The sequence below is a fragment of the Lichenostomus cassidix genome, chromosome 8 (assembly GCF_008360975.1).
Source record: "Lichenostomus cassidix isolate B80296 chromosome 8, HeHo_3.0, whole genome shotgun sequence".
NCBI classification, from domain to species: domain Eukaryota; kingdom Metazoa; phylum Chordata; class Aves; order Passeriformes; family Meliphagidae; genus Lichenostomus; species Lichenostomus cassidix.
The window spans coordinates 14,555,006-14,581,731 of record NC_139489.1 but is presented as its reverse complement, the minus strand read 5'-3'; the positions used below and the strand labels follow the sequence as shown (position 1 = coordinate 14,581,731).

General features: G+C 39.8%; 1 long non-coding RNA gene across 1 annotated transcript in view; it reads left to right on the top strand.

Annotated features, from left to right (window-relative positions):
* Positions 1-26,726, top strand: part of LOC146433897 (uncharacterized) — a 353,820-nt gene that overhangs the window by 289,926 nt on the left and 37,168 nt on the right. The window contains exons 8-10 of the long non-coding RNA XR_014853751.1: positions 2,451-2,566; positions 18,650-18,782; positions 22,448-23,859. This is a non-coding gene — a long non-coding RNA (uncharacterized LOC146433897). The remainder of the gene's footprint in view (positions 1-2,450; positions 2,567-18,649; positions 18,783-22,447; positions 23,860-26,726) is intronic.

The following is a 26,726-nucleotide window of genomic DNA, read 5'->3' as shown; positions in this document are numbered from 1 at the left end:
TTCTGACTCCACATCCAACACTAAGAGGTTGTCACCTACAGGAGGTCTTCCAAATATACCAGGGCATAGTAGGGAAAGGTACAGATTCATCAGCCTCATTTGTGTGAGTCCTGTTGCCATCATAAAGGAGATCATCCCAGATAATTACTGAAATTATCTTTGTATCTGCTTTGCAAGGTACAGGGGCAGTGTTACCCCTATTTTACAAATGACAGTCTGAGACACAACGAGGCTTCAGCTTTGCCTGTCTCATCACTTTACAAGAGGTAGTGCTGTAGACTTATCTGGGTTGGCTCTCAGGTGTGGTAGTATTTTGCCCACAGATTCAAAGTTTCTTCTGATGCAGGTTTTATGTGGATAGAAACAATGAGACCTGGGGCCCTACCTCTTCTCTGAAAACACCTGTTAGCCTCCCCCTTTCCTCATCAAGACTGCTGGAGCTGTTGTGCCTAAATTAGACATTCCCTGCCCCAACCTCCTTACCCACATGTAGATCTCCCAGTGAGGGTGTCCACACCTGGGGCTGAGTTAGGTGTTCCTATACATGAGAGTGCCAGAGTCCTGAAACAAACATCCCCCACCCTGCCATTAAAGCCAAATTGAAGCCACGTGGTTTGGGTATATCTGTGGTTGGCAAACCACCCTGTGGGAGTAAAACACACTCTGATCATGAATTCCTGCTTTAGTTTCATTTATTCCCACACAAAAACAAACACAAAGAAGTAAGTTGAAGCTATCACCGTCACCATTCAAATGTTGATGCTTAGTGTTTGCGACTGATTAGTATTGCCACTGAATCACAGATATTTCCTGTAATAAGTGACCCTAAAAGTCAATGTCAACATTTTAATGACAACAGCATTATTGTAGGTAGTGGCAGTTTGGCAAAGAGAGAAGGTAGGAGTGGAATTATACTTTAATGAACATCCTGAATGGGCCCAGATAGGAGAAAAGGAGCAAAAAAAAGGGAAAGGACAAAGAAGCACACACGTGCTCGTAAAAGTTTCTGACAAGCTAAAAGCCTCAGAAACAAATTTGAGTTTAAAAATGCATTTGAAAAGTTACATACTCACTTTTGTCCAGAATAACAATGGTGGAATGCTAATAACATTTAATTTCCCTTGACTTCTAACCTTCTTAACCTGCTGTGCTGCTAGAACAGCGCTGTAAATCAAAATATGCTGTATTGTATGGTGAACATGTGTATTGAGTCATTCCAGACTGCCTGGTGCTTTTTAAAAACAAAACTCACAATAGTGTTTGTGCTGTTTTTCATTTTTCATAGACCTTTCCCCTCAATCATGCTGCAACTGGTTAGGTTATGTATTAAAAATACAATATAAAAAAGAGGGAGGGAAGACGTAGGGGTAGACATAATACCACAGAAAGTACAGCACAGATGAATAGGCCAAAATATCCTTGACATTATTTTCCCCTTTGTTCTAAATGTTCTTCCAATTTCAATAAAAACAAATTGGAATACTGCCTGGGGTCTACTAAATCATTAGTAAATTAAGAATCTGTTTTTAATAACATTTCACTTGTAAATAATGCATTAATTGACTAGCTTGAAAGTTAGCTTGAATGTTAGAAACTCTGGCACTAAATGTGTAATGAAAGAAGTGTGCTGTTTGAGGAGGCTGGATGGTAAATGTAACAAATTAAATATGACAGTTGATATTTGTGAAAATGGTGATATAATTAGAGGACACCTGCAGCTGTTTTCCAACCAAAACAACAGAAATTAAACATGTATAAAGTATGTGTGTCATATTTTCTCTTGGCATGTTTCTTTTATTCTCTTTAGGGCATTTTTTTGTGCCTGTCTTTCTATTTTTTCCTTGCCTTTTGTCAGGTCATATGACTAACAGGTGTCTGCTTATCCAGTTATACCATTTATTAGATCTATAAGTGATCATTTTGCAGTATAAAGACAAAGAACCTGACTCTTATTTACCAAGCAAGAGCTGGAAGTTATTAAAGCACACGATGTGTGCCCGGGCATACTTTAACCCTGGGTGCTTGGGAGTAGTCAAGAATTACACCAGGACTCTTCCTGTGCAGTCCTCACCTGCAGATAGCTCACTTATGTTTTTCTCCACCCCGGCATTGATAGCCTTTAGTGGGGATTTCTGTAAACTAAAAGGTAATGGGATGCAATATATAAGCACTGCAAATATGTAATGTACCTTCTTGGCATATGTGCAGTTGAAAGAGAATATGATGCTGCCCTAGCCATCTCACAAGTGTTTTGGACACCAAGTTTCTAATGATAAAGGAAAAATATGACTTTGTTGAACAACAAAGATGCCCATGTCATGCCACTACTGGAAAAGTGTGAAGCAAATTGATCAAAGATGACCAAAAGTGAAATATGTTTGATCTGGAGCCAAAGATTCTGGGTATTTCAGTTCATGGACTCTTTTCTGTCTGTCCTTGCTCCCTTCCAGGTGGTGTACAGACAGCATCCTGCCAAAGGAGATAGAATTTGGACTTGCAAAAGCAGGAGTCTCTAGACTGGGTCTCTTCAGAGTTACAGCAGTAACACGGCAGTGGAGCTACTCAGGTATAAATAAACAGAGCCTATATGGAACATAAAATTTTACTTCTACTTACCGCCATGTGACCATTTTGCCTTGTGTCAGAGTTAATGGGCACAGAAACTGCACGGCTGGGCTGGGTGAGGCACACTAAAGCCAGTACCACTTCTGTTCCCATGGACTCCACCTGAGGAAGGACTTCACGTTTGCTTTTGCTGGGCTTTGGCATACAGCAATTTCCCCACAGTGAAAGGACAAACAACACCAGGGCAAGGCAAGCTGTCCTCACCATGAGACTCAGCTCTCACTGGGGAATTTTCTCTATGGCTGAGGCACACAGAGCAAACTTACTTGGGGAAAGTCCCATTGCACCACACAACCAGCTGTGGATACTGTAAATCTTCAGCATGCCCTCTATCAGCTGTCAGAAACACAGACGTTCATAAACAAAAGAGAGCAGGAGACCAAAATTCACTTTAAAATAAACAATGTGGACTTTGATTTGGAATGTGCTAACAGGATAGATATGAGCTATTTAAATAAACATACCAGCCAATTGTGTCAACTTTACTTTGGGGGCAACAATACCTTTGTTACCAGAGTTTGTATCTGTCTTGATTAGAGCCATGTCAAGCAGCTGTTGAGATTGACTCCGATGACAGATAGGATGTAATGTACATGACACTGGAAGCAAAGTATCATGGAGACAAATTGTGTGATGGCTGAGAAAATAGTCACGGTTTTTTCAGATATGGCAGAATTCTTCCCTGTAGATGCAAATATATTTATTTGTCTTAAAGTTACAGACTTAGGTATGGCTGCTGTTGCAGGTACCTGTTTTTATGTAATAACTTGCATTCTCCACTGCCTCCCTCAGCTCAAGCAGGGGGTTGTTTCCACACTGCAGCTTCTGGGTAGCACGCTCTGCATGCTCCGTTTATTCCTATAGTGGTATATATGACAATTATGGAAGAGAAGTCATTTGCTGCCTCCAAGGACAAGGCAGTAATAAAGTTCCACAGAAAGTGCACCCTGCTTTTCTTGTTATAAATCACACAAGCACACAGTTGGGCTAGTCCCACTTGCTTGCACAGCTTTCAAGATGTGTTCCCCCTTAAGCTGATTTTACAGGTACTATTTCCTGCTCGTCATGTAGATCACAACGGATTTGATGATAATTGGTGATGGAGCTTGGTAGGTAGGTGATACAGCAGAGGTGCAGCTCACAGGACCATTTCCAGACCTCTGCAGACTGCTGTCTCAGCAGTCACTCTGTGGGACTCTCCTTTTCAGGAGCAAGATCTTCACTGTGTTAAAGCTATGGGGATTCTTATTCCTGTAAAATAACAATTTTCTTGACCTGCTCCTATTCTCTCTGGGCTTTTTCATTGGTAACCAGTAGTTTTTGTGAGGCAAATGTATCAAGAGCTACATTTCCCAGGTAAAAACCATGAAGTAAAAACTATTACAATATTTACCAGAAGGAAGGAGTTGTTCAGCTTCCCTTCATTCTTCACTTGTACAAGAACTTTCCCATGGATATCAAAGATGATAATACACCTTTATTTTGGTTCCTTTGTAAGGGGTTTTGCAGATGCTGACCTTCTGAATGAATCAGGGATCCATTATAATTTTTATTTCTTTTATCAGTATATTCAAATACTGTAGATACTCAATTTGCCTAAAAACCCTCTGATTAAATAGCATCAGCCAAGATGATGACTCCAAAGACTAATTGCTTTTTATGGTCTAAGGGGAGCATGCCTAGGAAGGTGGCCTTCAGCTTGTTGTCTGTAGGTTTGCAGCAGCAAATCAGAGACCCAAAGGTACAAGGAGTTTGACTACCCCTGTATTTGTTTTTCATGGACAAATTTATTGGCTTAAATTAAGCCTGCTAAAAATGTGGCCAAGATTTGCCCTAGCCAAAAGAAATGTCCCTTCCTTGCCTATGTAATGTTACAGTGATTTGAAGGTTTTCTTAGCTAAAGAGTGCTACAGATCAAAATACAAACCTATTCATTAGAAAAAATTTTAAAATTAAAAAATTAGTATTCCCAAACATAAGGAAGATGTGCTGGCTTAGTTAAATAAGGCACAACTGGTATTATTTAATTAAAATCTCGAGTGCAGCTGTTAGGGGAAAATCTAGCCAGTTTCAGATAGAAAAATATGCACTAATAATGTGTTTCCACATCATTTTGATGCTAAACTCAAGAGTATAGTAGGTGTGAATGTTTTGCATGTGCATGCATATGTATACATATACATCTGTGTCTCTGACAGAGGGGGAAAAGACAAATGTGTTAAAATACATTTTCTGTATTGAGGGAACCTATAAATAAAACTGAACTTATGTGAGCCAGCAGCTGGGAGGCTCTGAGGATGCACAGTGTGTGCTTAGAGGGTGAGGACAAGAGGAGGTGATGCTGAGAGCTGCTTTGCCTATGCACATGAGCCTGGGTTTCCTGTCTTTGTCCATCCAGACCTACACAGTGGACAAAAGAAAATGTCTTTTTTTGCTTTGTTTGCTGAGTGAGGAATCATTTAACTATGCAATTTTTCCGTTTTCTCGAAGAATTATTAAGATGCATTCATTTTCTATAAAGAATAATTATTAGTTAATTGCATTGTTTTATTAGTTAATTTATTAGTTAGTTATTAGTTAGTTTATTAGTTAATTGCATTGCTTTTTAAGATGTTAGCTTACTGGGCTAACATCTTGTTTTGCTACCTAAAGCAGAGTATTTCAGCTTTTCATAGAAATAATTGTATGGATTAGACTGGCAGAAAAAAATAGCAACTTTTGGAAGATGTTTTCGAGAAATGAGGCAGTTATGCAGACCAAGGAAAGAGAAACACAAGACTAGGGGAAGTTTTGCTGCCACTATTATTATTTATTATAGTAACTATTTATACAGCACTGTAATTTTGCGTGACATTCTTCAAAGAGTAAAAAAGGCAAGTGGTGAGACCCAGAGTACACTCTGCTGCACATACCTGTAGCCATACCCTGCTACACATAGTATCTGACTGAGGAAGGGCTGGGAAAACTAAACTGAGTTGCTTTTCTCTTCTCCCCCTTCTAGGGCTGGCAATCCAGGTTTCTGAAGCTCTGTCTTGTCCTGTTCTTGCTGTACTCCCTTTGCAGAGCAAGAGATTTTTGAGCAAGACCTCACAATCCAAGGAGTTCTCAGGGCAACAGACATTTTTTTTCTTCTGCTCTCTTGAGCAGTGCAAAGCTGCCAGAGAGAGGGCTGAAAATCAGGCCTCATGGTAGCTGTCACAGGGAGCTTGCAGAGGGCAACAGATGGACATAGAAAAGGATGAAATGGAGCAAAAGGAGAAGTAGGCAAAAGAGGTTAAGGTCTGATGTTACTTAAGATCATTTTATTCATTACATCTTCAGTTAGTACCACCCATTTGTGATGAAAAAGGGTCTTGATGGTATTTTGATATACAGTCTTTTATTTCTGTTCATGAAATAATTGACATTTGCAGAATTTCACCCTCCATGTAACATTTGTCCAGAACAGGTACAGGTTTCCTAGGATTTTCTTCTCTCTCTGTTATTTTACAGTTTCTGTATAGCAATTGTTTGGTCATTAAGGGCAAATAGTTCACCTTTTCATAGTTCACCTTTTGTCTGCAAGTGAAATTCATGTAATGTTGAAATAGGTTTCATTTGTCAAGAGATAGTGGTGGGTGCTCTGCTTTTCCTACATCCACAGTTCCCATGTAGGAGCTTTTGGTAGAAATCCCAAGCTTTTTCCTCCCCCAGCTGCTGTCAAAGAATATGCAGGATTACCAGGGTAGCCAGCATGGCAGAAAGCCAGGTAAAATGGCCTTTCAGAGAGAAACTGAAGGGGAAAGGTGAGGCAGGGAAGATTTGAAGCAGAGAAAGGTAGCTCTTACTCTATTGATTCATTCAGACTCATGTCTGAAAGTCACAGAGAATGAGGGGGAATAAAAACCAAGCCACAAAGTCTGGGGTTTTTTCAGTAATTGTAGTCCATACAAAACAGCAATGCTGCATGAGAGAACTAAAGACCAGAGGAGAGATGGGAAACTGGAGAACAAGACAGGTGAGGTAGGAGCGCCAGGTCAGTGCTAAGTGGGATCAGGGCACAGGAGCCTGCAGGAGGAGGAAGCTGGCCCAACAACTGCCAAGTGGGCATGGCAGAGTGCAGCTGAAGGAAAACTTGCCCTCCAAATGCTTCCTCAGTCATATTGGTTTTCCTGCTCTCATCTGTAACACCTGGAAGGAGAAGCATTACAGCTCCTGTTCTGTCCTGCCTGCCTGTTTGCCCTCAGGGATTTCGAACCACAAGGAATCCACATGTTGTTTGGAGCCACTGAACTGTGCAGGGTAAGCTGCCACCAGGAGCTCCTTGGGCTCTGTGTAACATGCCTACAGTGCCTCCTGCTCCTCCCAGGCACAGTGAACTGAGCTGAAGAGCCCAAATGCTGAATATGTTTGTTCTTGACAATTTAAATTAGACCCTTATATTTACGGCATGTTTTTCTATTTTATCTACTGCCTGAATCTCAGATGCTGAAATATTCACACAGCTCTTCATTCTTTGGGGAGCAAGGCATGGGTTTTCCCCAGTGGCACAGTGATAGCTTCTGATCCGCCAGCCTCCCGCTGTCCACTGTCACTGCAGCTCACAGTCAGTGAGTGGCCCGAGGAATAGCTGGCACTCAAGGACCCCCCTCCAGTGCCCATAACTCTGAAACTACATGACATCTTAACCTTTTTGAAATTTCTTCAAGACAGCATTTTAAAACACCCAAATCTTTCCTGACCTTTACATTTTAGTAGAGGGGGTTTGTTTTGTTATTTTTTTAAATTGATGTTCCTATATTTTTTTTCTTTAGCTGTGGCATTTTTAAGCTAGTTCAAGAGGAACTTTGCTTTGCCCTTCCCATCCTTGTTGTGCCCAATCATTAATCATAAAGGAAAAGTACTCCAGACTCAAGCCTAACTTTATAATGTTTTTATGTTTGTGACATTTTATCTCTCTCAGCCAGTGGGAAGTTCTTACCCTTTTAATTTGTAATCTGTTAGGTTTCAGTATGATTCAAGATGCTGACTTCCTTTGTAGCATCTCATCCTCATTTTTACCTGTTTCACCAGGCTGTGGCTTGGGGATTGTGTATCAGGTGTACAGATCATCCAGGGACTCACCCAAGGGGTCAGTGATTGGTGTCTGGATCATCAGGAAGCTGACCCCTTTTCATATGTGAGGAATCAATGTACCTTCAAGAGAAAACTAATGGTTCATTTTGACAATAATATACTGCCTAAGTCTAGAATAAATCTGTTGAGTACTTCAGGAAAGCTGATAGTGCAAAGCTGACACAAGAGAGAAATCAGTCCTGACATTTTTACACAAAACTGTGAATATTTGCAAGGGAAAACTGAAAACTCAAAAGAAAGCATTATAGTCTTTTTTCTATGGCACTTGCTCTTCTTACTGTAAGTAGAAGCTCTGTATCCTGCAGTGTGCAGCATTCTGCTATAAGACCTCTTCTTTTACAAAGGGAAAACTTTCCACATTTGTATCTAGTCATTTCCTAGTATAATCTCATCAAATCTTTCATGATATCAGGCAATTATAACATTCAAGGCTCAGAGTCTAAATACTCTCTAGTGGTCCTTTTAGATTTGTTTATATAGTATGGTTCTGTTGCAACTGGGGAACACTGACACAGCTTTGTAGGCACAAGGATGAGTTCTGCTAAGCCTGTGTAAGTCTCTGCTCTTTAGCCCAAAAAAACTGAAGGTCAGTTCAAAGCTGCTTGTTGAAGGAAACTAATCCTGCAAACAGTACATTCACTGGCCATTATTTCCAAATCCAAACTATCTTATAGTCATGAAATGGAAAGTTTATGGGGAAAACAAATGCTGCATTTATTACTGTGATGCAACATTCATAAAATATATTTCATTGGGGGGGAGTTTACACAGGGGGTAATGAGATTTTTCCTTTATACATTATTTACAACTGCTTAATCCAGGTGCTGTAGGTTATTTTTTTATCCCTCAGTTTCACGGCTACAAAACACTTCAGTATTTCTAATTTATTTCTGCTTACAATACAGATGTTCTCAATTGTGTCTCTAACTACATTTCAAGTGTTATGATCGCTTTTATTTGTTTGTGTCACTGTACACTTAGAGGTTGAATGTGCAGTACACAATAGTCAGCTTCCAAGAAGCCTGTAAAAAGCCTCTGGTGATTTAGTTACCAACAAATTAAACTATGCCTAACAGTAATATCTTTATCATTAGTGGTTTTAATCTTCAGATTATTTCCTTGCTGTTTGTATTGCTCTGTGCACGGGCTCTTACATCTTCACGTAAAGGTTTCATCCTTTTAAACAGCATTTTTCAAGATGACCATTTGGAAACAACATTTGGAGGAACATTTGGGTTGCATCCTCTAACTAAATTTCCAAGCTGTTGGTAACGGACTAAAGAAAATGTGGTCTGCACTGAATACTAAAGAGCTGCAAATGTAAGAGCCTTGAAGGTTATGTGTAAATATTGACATTTTTATTTTATTTAGCATACAAAAATGAACTTGCAATGTTGCTTATCTGATCATACAGTAGTGACTGCATCTGCATCATCTGAGATGTATTCCTCACACTTCTGACTTTCATAGGTGTTCCAGAGTTTTCCCACTGAGGATGTTATTGATGTCCCTGATTAGGGAGCAGATATCTGGGGACTGAGTGTCCATATAGGAACATGTCAACCAAGAGGCAACAAATGGAAGCAGAGAAAAAAAATCCTTTTATTTTCAAAGCCATGTTACATGTGCAGATATGGGTCCCAATAAAACCATTAAGGTCCTTTCCTGAGATGTGTAATGGGACTTTAGGGCATTCAGCATCCAGCATAACAAGGTCTTTGGTTCATCCTAGAGGAAGCACAGAAAAATAACATTAAATATACCCTAGCTGTTTTTTGCACTTAGCCATACTGTCCTTTCCCCTTAAGTGGGAGTCTGTTGTCATTTCTTTTTAACCAGAGGTTTCTGTGGAAATCTCAAGGTCTTCATATTTACATGCTTTTTTCTTAAAACACTGAAAAATACTCTGATGTGCAGAAAACAAAGATTGCAGTTCTTCAGGGCTGTTGTTTATACTAAGTGTATTTATATGTTAAGTACTAAGATGGTCACTGCACAGTTTGTAATTCCAGGGTATGAAACATGAGGGCCCCACAGCATTCTCCTTAAAATCTAGTCAGAACGCCATGAAATCTTGACTGTTCACACTACAGATCTGGGTAACTGCTTCATGAATGGCACTACAGTCACCAAAAATCCACAGCAATTATTTGAGAACACATTAGTTCTCTCCCTGCACAGCCTAGCCTGAACACCAACACTATCAGGAATTTTTCTAAAGTATCTGCTTCCCCTTTTTAATATTCCTAATTCCTGCATAAAACCCTGACATGCTGTTTGCATCAGCTGGCTGCCTCTTGTGCTCCTCTGGGGGTGTCTTTAAGATTATTTCTTTTTTTTTGTTTCCACAATTTAGGATTTAATAAATTGCTGAATCATAAATTTCATTAAGGGAGAGGGATGAAGAACATTAACTTCTTTGTGCTACATGGAGTCTGTGTAATTTATATAAATATTGCCTATCTCTTTAGCAGATAGAGTAATTAAGAAATGACCAGCATGGTTCTTGTTTGGTCATCCTCCTTGTTCTTATATAAACTTAATTTAATATGTTCTTCCTTTTACTCATTTGCTAAAAGGTTTCTGACTCTCCCAGTCGACTGTTTTTATTGGATACAGTTGTGATTCTTACCAAGCGATGCAGTGCTCTGCCTACAGAGCTACTTTGCCCAAATCAGAGAGTATGTCCCTGATCCACTTGTCTTGAAGAAAGCCAGCCATCAATGTACTCAGGCTAGCATGCATTTGGCAGCTCAGGCACAGTACGGAGAACACATGTAATTTGTCCTTTTTGACTCATTTTTCTCTGCCCTGCAATAGAGTAAGCAGCCTCATCCTGTATTAGTCAAAGCTTCTGAGAAGGCTTCCTCTGTGCTTTCAGAGTGGTCCCGTAGTGGCAGTGTAGCACTGTGGAAATCAAAGACGAGACATATGCAAATGAAGTCCATTCTGGAAGGGATAAACCCATTTCCCTTACCCCCAGATATGACCAAGGGTGATCCTATGGTGGTTGGTGGGTACGTGTGTCTATCTATCCATCCAGTTTGTGGCTTCTAGATGGGCTCCTGGAAAGGCTGCATTGCAGAACTGTCAGGGAAGTGTCCCATGCCAGCCAAATGAGTGACAGTGCTAGAGTATTACCCTTGATGGTCATTTAGTCCAATGGGCTGAGAAATTAATTCTTCCTGCTTCTTCATTTGGGAGAAGCAGGGAGAAAGAGGACAGTGGAAATTTCTGCAAGGACTAAGGAAAGATTTTAAAAGGAGCAATAACGACTCAAGCTTTTGGAAAAATCAGCAGCTTTGGAAATGAGAGTGGATCAGGACAGAATGTTTTATAGCAGAAAGGTTCCACTTATTGGTGGGACAAAAAAAACTGCTGTGATGGGAGGGAGGATCAACAGTTAAGGGGAGAGCTCTGAACTGCAGGAGAAAAAAGATGAACAACTTAGAGGAACCTGATGTTACCCAAAACATCAAATGTTGCTGTGAATTTGGAAAACAAGAGTAGAATTTATTGTGTTTGCATTGACCTGTGTGTCTCTGTGCTATCTAAGTGTAGTTTTGTTTGGAGGGCTGAGTGCATATTATCATATTGAAGAAGAGATAACAAGCAAAGATCCTCCACTCAGTAAATATGTCAGAAAGGCCTGGAGCAGAAATGGTTGTTCTGCCTACCTATATTTAATAGAAGCTTAAAATGTCACTTGATTTACTGTGACCTCCTTTTGGGGCTTGTATTTCAAGAAATACAGTCCAGCTGGAGAAGAGAGAAAAAAAATATTCAGAAGTCTAAAAAAATAATTGATCTGTGAGGAAAGATTGAATGATCTGGGATTGTCTAACCTAAGCAATGGTCTTATAATAATGTGGCTTTTCAACTAGATGAGAAACACTGCTGTAAGGAAAAGAATGTCAAGAAAATCCTTTCATATGTCCTGAGGAAAGTAAGTACCAACAGGCTTCGATTATGGTAAGAAAGATGTCAGTTAATCATTAGTAAATACCTGGTATTCCCTTAGGAATCTGGTGGCATACAGCAGAAGATAGGGAAAGCACCAGGTCTTTGTCACTGGACATCTTTATGAATAGGCTAGACAATATCTGAAAGTAATGACAAAGACATAACAGAGCTTGCACTGACCTTGTGTGCCTGGCCAACACAGAGTGGTCAACTGAAACCCAGTGAGTACCTAGTGAGTAAAGTCTAGCAAGAAACATATAGATCCAGGTCACTTTTGCTGCTGGGACTTCAGGATGGCGTAGGAGGCAGTAAGTCCCTTGTGCATTTTGACAGTGGGAATCTTCCTCAACTTTGGAAGCAGATTTTTGTCAACTCAAAACACTTTTCCTTTGCCAAAGCCATATACTACCTTCATCTTATCTAGAGGAAGCTTCAGCCAACTGGCTTTCATCCATGTCTTATCTCTGCCAGACACAAGGAAGCTGTAACATATGGCTTCAATGAAAAGGAGACATAGAGCTTGGTGTCATCAGGATATTGATTACATTGTAGCCTATGCCATTTCACAATATCCTCAAGTGGTTTCATATGGGTTTTGAATAAGAAAAGTAATAGCAGTGAAACCCTCTCGTACTTTAAGCTGAGAGTTCTGGGAGAGAAAAAACCATTTATCCATGCTTTTGGGATCTTCTTGACAGAAATTGTCAGAACACTTCAAAGACTTTCTTCTCTCCTATCAGCCATTTTGCCTCAAAAGCAATGTGAAACAGCAACAGGAAGCAGACATCATGTCTGGACTTTGGTCTGACTCAGATGCAGTGGCAAAGCACAGGAAGAATTACCAATATTAAGTTAAAATAACGTATTACAGTGTGTGTATGTATGTGGGTCTGATGAGGTCACATAACCGTACCATGACAGAAATTTCCCACCTTTGCTGTAAAATTGCTAATGTCACCATTCAGAACCTATAGTCTGACTATTAAGTGGAAGAATAAACTTATATGTAGTTTAGGAATTTGAGTCCCAAGACCTATAAAGTGAGGACATTCAGCACAGCTGATCATCTGCAGAGGTCTCTCAATAAGACCTGCCCTAATAGATCACAGGACGAACAGGTAATTGGTTTAATGAACCAGTAAAAGTAACAGGTGAAGTGATGTGACCCTTGTGCAAAAAAGGGAAGTTAGATCCCACTGATAAAATGGGGGAAGAAGATATAAAATCTCACATCAGTATTAGCAATTACTCTGTAGGCAGATGTGTCTTTCCCGCAGGCTTACGTCCATCTGGAGTTCCAACCTGCACTGTGCCAAACAAGATTAACTTAAATAAATGCCCAGCCATTTTGTTTGGAGTGTATCATTGGTATCCATCTTTGGTTGGTATACAGATTTGCTAAGAGCAATTTCTACAGTATCCAATCTTGAAACGTCCTTGCTTCTTATTTAAAAAACATACCAGTGTATTGTTCATGTGTCACATTCTCTGTCATCAGTGATGACAAAACTGCACTGAAAATTCTATATATGCCTGTCACATGCCTCGGCTGTAATAACAGAAATAAAATAAATACTCCAGAATCTGGTTAGCTCACCTTCCTCAGCCATTTCAACATAACCACAGGGAAGGTGTCCTGGAGGCCCCAGATGCTCCACTGGAAGACTTTCAAAATAAAGCCCTATTAGTAAGGCCATCTGACCTTTCTCCCTTCCCTGCTGTGATATTTGTTGAACAAGACATAAACCATTCCACTGAAATGTTCAGGCCTGGAAAACAGTGCATTTTGCACCAAAAAAATGGAGGCTGACAGTTGCCTGAGCAGAGAGGGAGACGGATGAGTGAGGTCTTGAAGCTGGCCCACCACCATCCTACTGTTACAGAGAGAAAGGGAGTTCTATGTATGGGAATTGATGTAGGGGAGATGTGAAGCAAAGAAGTGAAATCCATCTTGTTTTCTCCTAAGAGATGCCAGCTGAGCTGGAGTGATGCTGTGCAGTAGATTGCAATGAAAACATGCAGCTTGTGATAAGCTGACAGGAGCTGGACTGAGCATAAATAGCTTAGAAACATCAGTGGGTAAAGGCAAAGCTTTTGCTTTTGTGTTTTAAAAGGACATATTTGCTATGCTTTGCTTTTTAGAATATAACACATTGTGTTAATGCCAGCAACTGTATTTATAACACCTTACACTTCCCATGTGTCAAATTTTTTTTTGTCCTTATTATATGCATGTTCTCATTTTTTGAGCTATGGAACTATTATAATTATCATTAGAACTTTGTGAGCGAGGAGATTAGACTTTCTCAGCATGACTAACTGTTTTCTCAAGACGTCCTGGCTGCAGTGGTATAACTGTGCTGACATTTGCACAGCCGGGCAGATGGTGCCTGGGACATGTCTGGTTGCAGTGCAGACCTGAAGATCCTAGATGAAGAAGCTGAGACACTGTGTTTTGGCCTGATTTATAAGAAAACTGCTTCTCAGCAAATGTAGCCTGTGTTATCCTTTCTGCTAGATGTAATGGAAAAAAATGGTGAGCCATAGCAAAACAAGCCCAGAGCTAAAACATATGTTTTGGCCAAAGGTCATAATGATTTATATCAGATATCTGTGTTTGTTCCATACCAGCTAAAAACATATAAAGTCCTTGGGTAATACAGAAGAGGGCAAACATCCACAAATCTGATTGACTGTGGGAGGTTATAAGTTAAATCACAATTGATAAATCGTGCTTGAAAACCATGCAGGATGAGAACAAAAGCTGAAATGGTGTAAGTGGGAAATGGTCTTCTAGAGATGGAATCTGAATTTTGATCTCTCATCATGTGGAAGAGTTGCCTCACTCTCAAGAGAGAGATTTTGAATCGAGGAAGCCAGTGGATGTTGTTAGGTTCACTGAGAAACACAATCCTTCAGATAGAAGGAGAGCGAGAGTAGCCATGGCATGCTTTGGCGTACTTTGGACAACAAACTGATTCCATGAAATCCAGTTGTTTCCTAATTCCAGTTCTGAGAATGAATCACATAATTTGTTACAGATAACTGGCTAATGTCCACTAGCTGCTGAGATGAATTTTCTGTCCTACTTTGTGATTACAGCTAAGTAATTTGAATGGGTTTGAGCTGAGAGCGTTGTCGTGGTCTGGCCTGCTGCGTCTCAGTGCCAGATCTCTTGCCATACTCTTTGCAGCTCTGCTGCTGACTTCCTGCTATGGGCTTTTGTGTTTAACTTCCACTATTTCACTTGAACCTATTTGGGAAAAACTCATCATTGTAACACCATTTTAGAAGTAGCTTTTCATGGATACAGCTAATGGAATTCATGCAGTAAAATGCTACTACAGAAGTCCTCTGATAAGCCACACAGACTAGAAAATTGCTGATTTAGGATATAAGTGGATAGGATGGCAAATGTTATCGTGTGTTTGAAACTGGTTTATGCATATACCACTCTTTTTTTTTTTTTTTTTTTTTTTACCAGTCCAGAGAATCACAGGAGCCTTCAGTTCAAATATAGCTCTCTGTTTTAAGCACCAACACCATAGTGGATTTTTATATTCTTGCACTGCTCTGCACTGCACTCATGTAGTCCTGGAAGAGCTCCATGGACTTCAAGAGTCAAGGCAATACTGCAATTGCATAGAATTAGAATGCCTTTTATTTAACAAAAAGATTAGGTAATGTAACAAAACCAATGAACCAAGGCCAGCTGTGGCGTAAACAGTGATTTTACTTCTCTAGCCAAATTCTTAAATGGTGGCAATGAATCTGCTGTGTTTTAACAAACCCTTTTTTTAATCTCCTTTGTGTCAATAGCATAGACAAAAGGGTTGGAATGGCAGCCAAAAAAAAGAACTATTAAATATCTTATATGTGGTACAACTATTTTACTTCATCTTTTCTTGCTTACTGCTTTTCCTGCTTCATGCCCATTTCTGCAGCTACTGATATGGGAGCTGAACATGGCCAAAGACTAACTATACTTACATCAAGATCCGTATATAAATGGGCATTTGAATTAATCATCACTATGCCTATCAATTTCAGGAGTTTAGATCTCCAGCTACGGCAGATGTAAACTTCTTCAAAATACAAAGGTAGCTCGGGCAGGTGGGTTCAACGAGTTGGGTGTAGCAACAGAGAGCGAAGCACCGAGATAAACAGGCATGTGCTGATTCTTGTGATTAGGCCAGGAAAGCTCTCTCAGTGTTGTCCTGTGCTGTAGAGACATATCTTGTAATCAAGGACTGAATGTCTAAGGCTTCAAACACACACTTCTGTAATGAAGGATCTAGCAGGTGGGATTGCTGGGCCTGCAACCAGGCTTTCTTGTTCTGTGACTTTCTGGGATCATGTATGATGCCTGGGGAGCAAATTCTCAGCTGCTGAAGCTCCACCATTGCAGGCTGGTGTTGTTCAGGACTGTGGTGGAGTCCCAGCTCATTCCCATTCTGGAAGCAATGACTAGGAACTGCCCTGAGCCTCATGTTGTCACATGTCACTGCACTGCTGTGTGCCAAGAGGTGAAGTAAGCAGCACAGAGTGCATCCGGAAAGAGGGAAGACAGGAGAAACTCAGTTTGGCAGATGCTGGAGCGCAGCAGGCTTCCAACAGTTTATTTTGAATGTATTTGTTTGCTAAATAACCACGTTTTACTGCAGTGGTGTGTCTTCAGCTTCAGTAATGTTTTGCTATTTGTTTAAAGATTGATGTAGACAGCAGTTATAGGAGCATCATGATGCTCTTGACTAAGATTCACTGTTCATTAACCTTTCAGACACTGTGTGATTTTAGAAATGCTGTTTTTTTCTAATTTTTTCTAATTCTTATAGTTCTCAAACATGCCTGTTTTAATAGTCAAGAAGTTAAACTACAGAAGGGTCATGTTATCTGGTTTGCACATAGGCTGCCTCCATCACACTTGTGTGTAATCAAAGAAAATTTAATTACCGCTCTGCAAATTTGAGGCCAAATCCTGCAGTTTAGTCTGCTCATCTCTGCTCACATAAATGGGTGAGTCCTTGGGTTTTGCTTGGCTAACAAGTACCTCCTGTATTAACAGAGAGGAAATCTATTCTAGGATTCAGAGCAGCTGGTTTATTAAATCCAGTAGACCAACTGAAACCTTGGTATCAGGCAGGAATGATTCTTCTAAAATGACTGGAGCTGTACCAATCTTACATTTTAGGACTGAGATCAGACCCAGTCTGCTGAAAGATAAAGCAGTTCTGTCATTTGCTGGTAATGAGGAATCACTTAACCAAATCATACATCTATGTCCAGGCTGAAGCTGTACACTCTAAATATGTTACATGGACTCCATGGGGTGCTCTTCTAAATAAGCTCCTCAGTGTTTACTAATAAGTCTCTTTTTACTTCTTCATGCAGCTTGTCCTCTAAGGGTGAGAGATGTTTCTGCACTAGCATTTTGATCCAATCCTATTAAAACCATTTTAAGTTCCAGGAAGACTTTTGATCTTTTTTTGTCTTCCAAAACTATTAGAAATATTCACAAATTCAGGGTCATGCTGTCTGTAACCACATACCTTTAAATCCAAATATTTGAGGTGGGACTTATGGGAGGGAGTGGTTTACAGCAGGGTTTCCCAAAACAGGGTATGAAGTGTTGGGAGGGAGAGATGAAAAAGCAAATGATTCATTCTGCCTCCAACATTAGTACAATTTTGTATGTGGAGGGAGAGGATGAATAGAAGAGTTCACCAGAGAGAGAGGCACAGGGTATAGTCATTTGCAAAGTTCAGATTCACAGAACTTTAAAAAGTAAATGCACTTATTCCTAGCCTGTAGATTAAGGTGTATTGCTCAGCATGAGCTGGCTCCTAGTTTTCCCTGACTTCATGATGTTTACAGCATTCTGCACTCTGGTAGTGCTGCTTCAGAAGCCCCTCCGCCCTATGTGAAAATGCTGTGCATTTTTGCTTACCAAGGGACTTAATATATGAGCACTGAGTGTTGTAATGTTAAATGCCAAAGGACCAATACCTGAAAGGTCTAAGACTGAAAGCATCAGACTACATGATTTCCTATTTACTATAGCTGGTATATTTAGTAACTAATCATCCAACCTAATAATATAAAATAGTATTTGACAAAAAGGTCAAGTGTTTAATATTAGGGCTAGGAGAGTCATAAAAATCTATGAGGGGAATGCTCTGTGGAACAGCTAGCCAGCTGCAGCTCCTGGCCCTGTCACTGTATCTCTCAGTTCCTCCTTTCATTCTATAAAAACGTCACAGTCTCTTAATCTCAAATGATTCCATACGTTTCCTGCTTCTGGAGGATGTAACTCTACAGAAGGCTCAGTTCCCAGTTGCCAGGCCAAACAACTCTGTCACTGGAAGTTTCCTCCCTTTAAGTCTTCTAGAGCTTTTCAAAAAGTGTCGTAGTTTATGGTGTAAACAAAAGTTCCCTGGACATTGCAGAGGACTCTGGATTTTATGGAAATCCCATTAGAATGCAATGAAAGAGACTTTCTAAATTAAATAATTGATTTATAAAACTTAGCAGACTTTATGTTCCAGGTTTGTCAGCCAAATGGACCTCAGCCAGAGGAGTGAGAGGGAGTGAACCAAACTGAGAGCTGGTGTAAATGGGCCCAACTTTCACATTCTTTTTGAACCTGACTAACACATGCAGGGACTAGAAGGAGCCACTGTTGCTGCTGATCTGTAGAGCAACCTGGGGAGCTTCAGCCATGTTTTAGAACCACTGTAAAACACGAAAACAAAACACAGAAACAGCAACTGAGACTAAATGCTGTAGTCAGATCCAGACTGGAGGAAACATGTACCAGATTTTATTGTTAATACTGTCCTCCCTTAGCTCCTGTCTCTCTGACGCTTTTCACACACTCTGTCATTCATGACTCCCTTCATGACTGTTGGAAGTTTGGTTTTTTTATCATCTTCTTATTTGCTTGCAGGGACCTCAGTTATTTTACTTCTGTCCATGGGATCCCACTTCAGTTGCAGCTGGTTGGATTAATATGTCTCCTTGCTGCATCTCCTGGACGAGGAAAGTGCAAGAAGTGCTCTCAGGGCCAGCAGAACAAACAGGTGATCCATCCTGTAACTCATTTCTGTGGCATTTTTTGTAAACTCAAGTGGTTTAATAGCGGGGTTGGCGGGAGGGGGGGGAAGGTGTTTGGGTGTTTTGGTTTTTTTATCAGCAGCTATATACTACAGGGATGCGGGTATTTGGAAATAAAAATGGGACACACCTTTTAATTCTCATGAAAGCATTTTCCCGGGAAGCCTTCTTACAACAACACAGTGAGAACAAGTTAAATATTTTGTTTCAAAGGGATTATCCCTACCCAGCAGGGAACAGCTGGCATAAAACGCTGATCCACCTCCCATTGCAAACAAGAGCCAAACTCCCATTGATTTCATTGGTACAAAATCAAGCTCTTATTAAGTCCATGGCCAGCTTTGCACAACTTCTGTCCCTATCTGCTTCTCTTATATATAGGCCTGACCCTCTCTGGCCCTGGAGAACCCAAGCTGAGTTGTGGCTGCAGAGAAACTGGGAGCATTTTAAGATGTAAATGAGTAAATTAGTATAACAGCTTTTTCCGAGTATGTTCAGTTGTGGAGTACATCACAAGTAGCCCTGCTGACTTCAGTCTAGCCCATCTGTCTAGATAGCCAAATGACAAGCAGCAAGTTGTATCCAGGATCTTGACTCACTAAAACAAGCCTGTTCCTTCTTTTTTTTTGCTGGGTTAACATGTGTCCTTTCCAGGTTGTGTTTCATTCCTGTGTTCAGCCACTTGAAAAGGAGCATTTCAAGTTTTGCGTACAGTTATTTTGCAGTATATTTAATAAAAGAGCACCAGCTACTGAAATGTGTTGAAAGACATCACTCCTAGATCTAAGAGCAGCCACAGACTTCTTATTTCCTTTCCAGAGCATTCACATCAAGGCATAAATGCATGTAGAACTGTTTAGAGAACATACATTAATTACAAAAAGAACTAGACATTTCTTAGGATCCTAATCTCTGATATCAATAGGCTTCCTGTCACCCACATCCAGTCCTTTCATGGTTATATTGTTGGATTGTGTTTCTGTTACATGGCAGAGCAGGCTGAAACTATTAGTGCCTAGGAACTGGAAAATAAAGTAATAACAAGTGATTGGGTTATTAAGAGCCTTATTGTATGTGATAGTGAAAAAACTGGGCCTGTACTGTCATATGTCATCTGAAAGTTAGCACTATGAACAAGATGTTTTCATATCCTTTCTAATACTTTGAGATGGATCAAAATTTATTATAGCTACCTTCATTTTACTCAGTTAATAATGAATGATCAGTGAAACATTTTGGAATAAGAAAGCTAGATGATTCATGTAACCTCTGCTGTGAATGGTTTTCAAAGTTTAAAGCATACAAAGAGAAAGTAAGGGTAGCTGTATCTTTTAAAAGCCAAAAAAATATGTGGGAGAGATGAGAAGTTTTAATTGAATAACACAGTTTGTGAGATCATCATACAGGTTTGATTTTTTGATAATCAGACTGAGTATCATTCATGTTCAACATTTGCATGAGTTCTCAGACAATGAAACTGTCTCTGTGGACTTTTCTTTGACTTCATGACCATCACAATGTTCAGTGATGAAAGTTATGCTTTGATGATAATGGCGTGACTGTGCAAGTGCTGTATAAACTGCAGTTTTTAACTGCTGGGGAAGGTGCTGTGTAAAAAGCTGTGTTTCTTCTTCTTCTTTATTAGAACTGATCCAAGATATAAAGAGTCCAAAGTCTTGCTCAACTGTTTATGGATAACAAGGCATCAAAAAAACATTCCCATAGCCTTCCTGTTATGCACATACTTCTGATAAGTCTGCACTAAGAATAAAGGGCAAAATTCTCTTCTGGAATAAAAATCACAATTTTTTTGGTATCTCTTGAGCTTCCACTACCTGTTGAAGGAGACATCTTGGTTACTAGTATAGAGTTCATGTAAAGAGACAGGTTTCTCTCCAAATTTCCCTCCAAATTCTACAGTCAACATTTGGAGACTTCTTTTATCTTTGTGCCAGTACACAGAAAGAAGTATAATATGATGCATGCATGTCTTCATCATAAAACTTCAACTTTTGGGTCCTGTGAGTAGGGAATTAAGTGTCCCATTTAGGTAGTCTGTAACAATAATTGTCATTCCTTTTGCATCTTATTCACAAGTAAGAATCCTGTTTCTGAAAGACTGGACCACTGTTCTGGACCAGTATTTTAGTCCCTGTGCTTTTGTATTGTTAGAGCTACTTCTTTTGAACTTTGTGGCTAGATAAAAATTTGAGATATTCTAGGTTGTACTAATTATGAGGAGAAAGTGCTGTGAGAGCCACAAACTGCTTTTATGTAACCCTATGTATCTACAAAAAAAGGACAAAGATCTGTTTGTCTGACCACAGGACAAGTCAAACAGCTATAAAAATAAAACTATTTCATCCAATTGCCTGTAGGACGTCTTTCAGACAGAGCCCACTCCTTATGCTCACCCTTGGCCTCTCGTAGGGATGCACTGTCTGCATGTCATGCCACCTCTCTTCATTTCTGCAATGTCTCTGTGGCTTTTCTTCCCACCCAGTCTGGTTGTCTCTCAGTGCAATATTCAGGAACTGTGCTTCTCTCACAGTTCATGTCTCTGATCAGACTGGCTTTGTCTTTGCTGTGTGCAGTGACACATGCCTGCACTTTGCTTTGAAGGCTGAGTATCTTCACCGAGGAGTTGAGCTGCTCCTTCCCAGCTAACTCAACTGAAGGGCAATGACTACAACCACCAGCTCTGACAACATTTCATCCATACACTTCTATGTCTGGTTTATATCAAAATTATTCCCATAATTCCTGCCATCATAAAGCAAGCAAGCCTGAAAAGAAGAGGAATAAACATAGAGGGGTTTAAAACTGTATACTAGGAATAATTAAATTCTTAGTAAGAGACTTCTGTCATTTCTCTATTTTCACTCACCATGAGGAGGACAGCATGTTCTCATCTCTGTGGAGTCACATAAATTACTTGATTAAAGTGCATGTTGCAGAGCTGAATCTGGGCATTTGGAACCTCCTTGCTGTTTTCTCAAGGTATTTGTATGATAGATGAGGGGGAAAAAAAAGTCCTGGGCTTAGTTCATCTTGTTATGTTGTAGATATATTTTCCAGGCATTTACAAATAGAGTAAAGAACAAGAGTTCTTCAGCTATTTAAAGTCTCTGAAAGAAGAAAGGCACTTTAGATTACCAGCAGCCTACAATGTGCGTGGCACAAAAATGTCAGTTTTAATGGCAAAGTTCAGGATAAAACTGTGTCAGCTAATTTAATCATTTACCATGAAATACCAGTTATCTTAATCTTACATGCAGTCCTTAAGTCTGCTGCATATTTTTGTGTAATTGAATCCTGTCCCTAAAAGGGACGAAGCAGGGAATTTGCTTTTTAGTGAAAAGTTAGGCTCTAAATGTTCCTGTTTATAAATTGTATTTGCGGCATTGTCAGATATTTTAATAGTGAGCAGCTAATATTTCTGATGAGTCTATTTTTTCTGTGTTTCATATTTGTGTCCCATGCTACAGAAATCATATTAGTATTCAGTTTCTATGGAACTTAGCCGAATTCTCTGGAAAAACTGCAGATATTGTTCCCAGAACTTAAGGCAAATAAATTAGTATCTAACCCAGATGACACATTTTATTCATGTGGTTTGCTTTCCGTCTAGATACCTGATGTATTACTTCATCAGCAAATTCAACAAGGCCAAGATGTCTTCATTTTCCTTCAGAGCAAGAGCTGTAGGAGCAGTGTGGTGGAAGTATTGGTCTTCTGTGGCCAGCCGGTGAGAGCCCATCAACAGCTGTGATGAGCAGAGCAGACATGGGAGACAGGAGGCAGCTGAAGCCAAAGAGGACCCACGCCTGGAGCTGTGTCTGTGTGATTGGAGCAGAGAGAGGCCAGGACCCAAGGAAATCCCAGCAGCAAGGGAAAAAAACAGATTGACTCTCAGTGACTCATTTAGCTCCTGGATTGGACAGATCTCTCCCCTGCTGGCAATTTGGCTGAGCATCAATGGACAGATACCAGGATGAATAGCTTAAAATAATTAGGGGTTGGGAATTTGCAAAACTGCTAGCCATCCAATTCTTTACTGTGCAATGTGAGGCAGAAAAAAAGAAATTACATTTAGGTTATTAAATATTAAGTCAGTGGATTTACTTCCATTTGGTGCAGAACAGGAAACTGGCTAAAATTCAACATTTATATCATTGTGTTGATGGTCTGTTTATCACTGAGCAAGTAAGTGCCTTTTGGCAGGTCAAGCTCTTTGACACATGGGGCAAATGTGTGCTTAATTTCTCCAAAACAGAAGAATTAATATAATAATACTTAACACAGATGAGAACAGAATTAAAATCAAGTACAGTCAGGAGTTCAGTTTAATGCCAGGTGTCTCACATTCTAGATGTTCTGGGGCCAGATTTTTCCTGTTGAAGGTAGCAAGGATTTTGCCTTTGGCACTTATGGAAGCTGAAGTGGGCCTTGGATGCAGAGACAGGATTCCCTGTACTTTCTATTTAATGCACAACACCAGAAGCAACAGGCTCATTTAGTATCAGTAAAGGTCAGTTAAAATTATAGAGACATCCTTTGGAGCAAATCCTCTGCCTTGTATTTGCATATTTATGAATTAGAGATTACGACAGGCTATCTCATTTATTAGAGCAGCACTGCTATAGTTAATAGTCTGTCAGTATTTCCATTATAAACCCCGTTTTTCAGTGTTTAATATCTCAGCCATTTAAAATCACATCAGGAAGCAAGTTGCCGCCCAGGTGCAATTTTTGGTTATGCATTACTTTCAGTAATTAAATACTGCTCATCGTATATGCAGATGAGCCACAGTATTTCTGTTGGAGGGACATAGCAAGGTGTGTAGATTCATTGTGGCTTTGTTTTTCTTCAGGAAAGAAGGGAAAAGAGGGATTTGACCAATCATGTCAACTGCGGCTTTATGTTTGAAGAACAGTTTTGCAAGCAACTGCTTTCAGAGGAAGCACTGGTTCTCAGTGTGAAATCAGGTTGCTGTTTGCTTTCCAGTGGTGACCAAAGCTGTTTGCTTTCCAAGGTGAACAGGTGAGGATGGTTACCCTGTCCCTCTGAAATTTCTTGTCTACCAGTCATGGGTGAAGCACCCCAGGTAAGAAAGCAATGAACATAAGAGCCTTTAGAAGTAACAGGAGCCCCAGTTACAAATTCAAAAAGCTGGCCTCTTTTTAAGTGTCTTCCAGCTGCAGAGAGGTGCAGTACTGCCCTGAGTTTATTGCTATATTTGGGGTAGAGAGGTTGGTAAGGCTTTAGGGGCAGTTGTGAAGCTACTTGCACGTGACCCTAAATGGAACAGTGTCATTTATTTCAGCAGTCTCACATCATGTTTCTTCCAAACAGACCCACTTTGCTTTCATAGAGGTGTTCACTAAAAAATAACTGCCTGGCAAGGGCAAATGTTCAGACTAAAATGCCAATTTTTAACTTGCTAGGGCAGCAAAAAGGTACTCTTCAGAATAGGTGAAAGAAGCTGGTCTTGCACTATAACATGCCCTATGAGAAGAGAAATAGTCCAAATAGAAACTCCTAGGGAGTGGTTTGTTTTCAAGGTCTTGAAAAATCATTTGATGCCTCAGTAACTGACAAGTTAGAAATCAAATTCATGAAGAGAAAAAGTGAAGCTATGAGCAAAATATCTGTTGCACAAACACATAGTTGGAGGTGGGAACATAGTCCATATTTTCCATCTTTTCCATCATAAAGGTCTGTGTGCACAACTGAGAGTTCCAGGGAAACTAGCAATGGCAGGCCAGAAACACTCTGAAATGATCCACTTGGTGCATGGCAGCTAATCAATGATGCCCTAGTGGATCATTTCAGAGTGATCTGGCCTCTGTGCCACCTTCTGTAAATTTTGACTGAATTAAGATTAACAGCAAGTTTAGAAGTCACATTACACAAAATTTTTTTTAAGCACAGTCTCTGATCTTAAATCCCCCAAATCCAAATGGTGAGTCAGAATTTGCATCTGGTCTCTCATCAACATCATGAGAACCAAGAGACCAGATCAAGACATTCCATTCAAGCTTATGGACAATCTATTCCAAATTCAAGTGGTGAGGGCTCATCAGTAGTGCTTTTTTAAAACAACAGTATTTGGGATATTTTGTCAGTTATTGCTAACTTAAAAGGCATTTTCCAGATTCCTTCCAGAGTTGCCATTGTAAAGAACAATCTTCCTTCTCCAGGCACATCACAGTGCTTTTTTGGCCAAAAATTATCTCTGGTCATGATAAGTGATCATAACTCAGAAGCAGGCAGACTACAGAAATTCTAACTGGTTTGAATACAAAATTACTTCAACAGTTTGATAAAACAGGTATAAACCAAAGTAAGAGTGGAGGAGGGAGGCTCTGCCAAACATGTAGAAAATGTCATACATTTTAAAATGAAGAAGGAAGTATTACATGCTGTCTGCTGGAAGCTCTGTCCAGGCTCAGTAAGCTATCTATACATCATTGTTTACTACGTATATTTGTTATGCTTTGTCTTTAATTTGCAGTGACATAAAATCTTGCATAACTGACTTGAGTGCATCTTGAATATTAAAAATGCTAATTATTATGTAATTAGTCAACAGGATGTGTGTAATTGTGCAATACCAGCATTCCTGGGTGTGGTTAAGTACCTAGGTAGAATGCCAACACACATCTTGATGTAGTATTACAAAATTACACAACATACACCCTGGGTGGATACTGTAATTATATTTTACATTTAAACAATAGCTACATTAGCAAAATAGAATTTATTATTTTTAAAAATATCTTCCCACAGGCATGGATCATAGTAGGTGATGGTAATAATATTGCCCAAATATAGTATCTTCCATCTCCTAAGGGACTCAGGCTTCTTCATAAACATACAAATAAGAGACAGAAACCAGGCATAAAGAGCCCTTCATTCAGTCATGGCAAAAAAACACCCCAAAATGAACATGTGACAATTGCTGAATCATGCACTGGAATAATTGAAGCCAGAGAATGAACAGGAAGAACTTTCTATCTCATGAACAATCACATGAGATTGACCAGAAATGTGACTAGAAATGTTTTATTTTTATGACTTAACAGACATCAGGACAATCCTTAAACCATGGTGGAAATAGAACCACACAGTGAGTCAGATTCTTCTTTGATCTGACCCAGGAAGATCTAGGTTACAGCCATCAAATGTCTTGAGCATTAATTCTGATCTCTGCCAAGATTTACCACCAGGATGGTGCAAAACTCTGCTGCACTCCTGGCCAAAATTTCCTTGCCTGGTCGTCCGTTATTCTTCCTGTGGCTCTTCTGCAGTGAATGACCAGCGTGGACATCACTGGGGTCAGCACTACAGGGATGGTAACTTCTGCAGTACAAACAGAAAATGTGGCACACCAGTATTTATTCTCTTTTGATATGGTTTCAAGGTAAGAAATCCAAGAGAAGAATAGAAAGGTGAAAATTCCAACACCAAAAAAAAAAACCAAAACCCAAACCAAGAAACCCTAAGCTGTGACTCATCACTAATGTAAAATGTCAGAGCCTAAAGCTGTTTTTTTCTTCATGTGCCTGAGTGCAGAAGGGTGAGGTGCCCTCTGAGGATGATTTTATCTTTTACTTTTGAGTCTGAAGATCTTGGATGTGGTTTGGCAAGTTCTTAAAAATATTGTGATGAAGTTGAGCTGCCATCTGGAAATGTTACATAGAGATGTAAGAAAGCTTAAGGAGAAAACTGCAGATGCTGGAAGAAGAATCAGCAATGCACATGAATGAGGTTAAAAATTGCAGACAATTAGCTACTAGATGACTCCTACTAAATAAATCATCAAAGACTTGACTACTGCTTCCAGGTTTCTACAGAAATATTAGCTCGTTGGAACAGTCAAAAAGATGTTAATTTGGCCAAAGTTT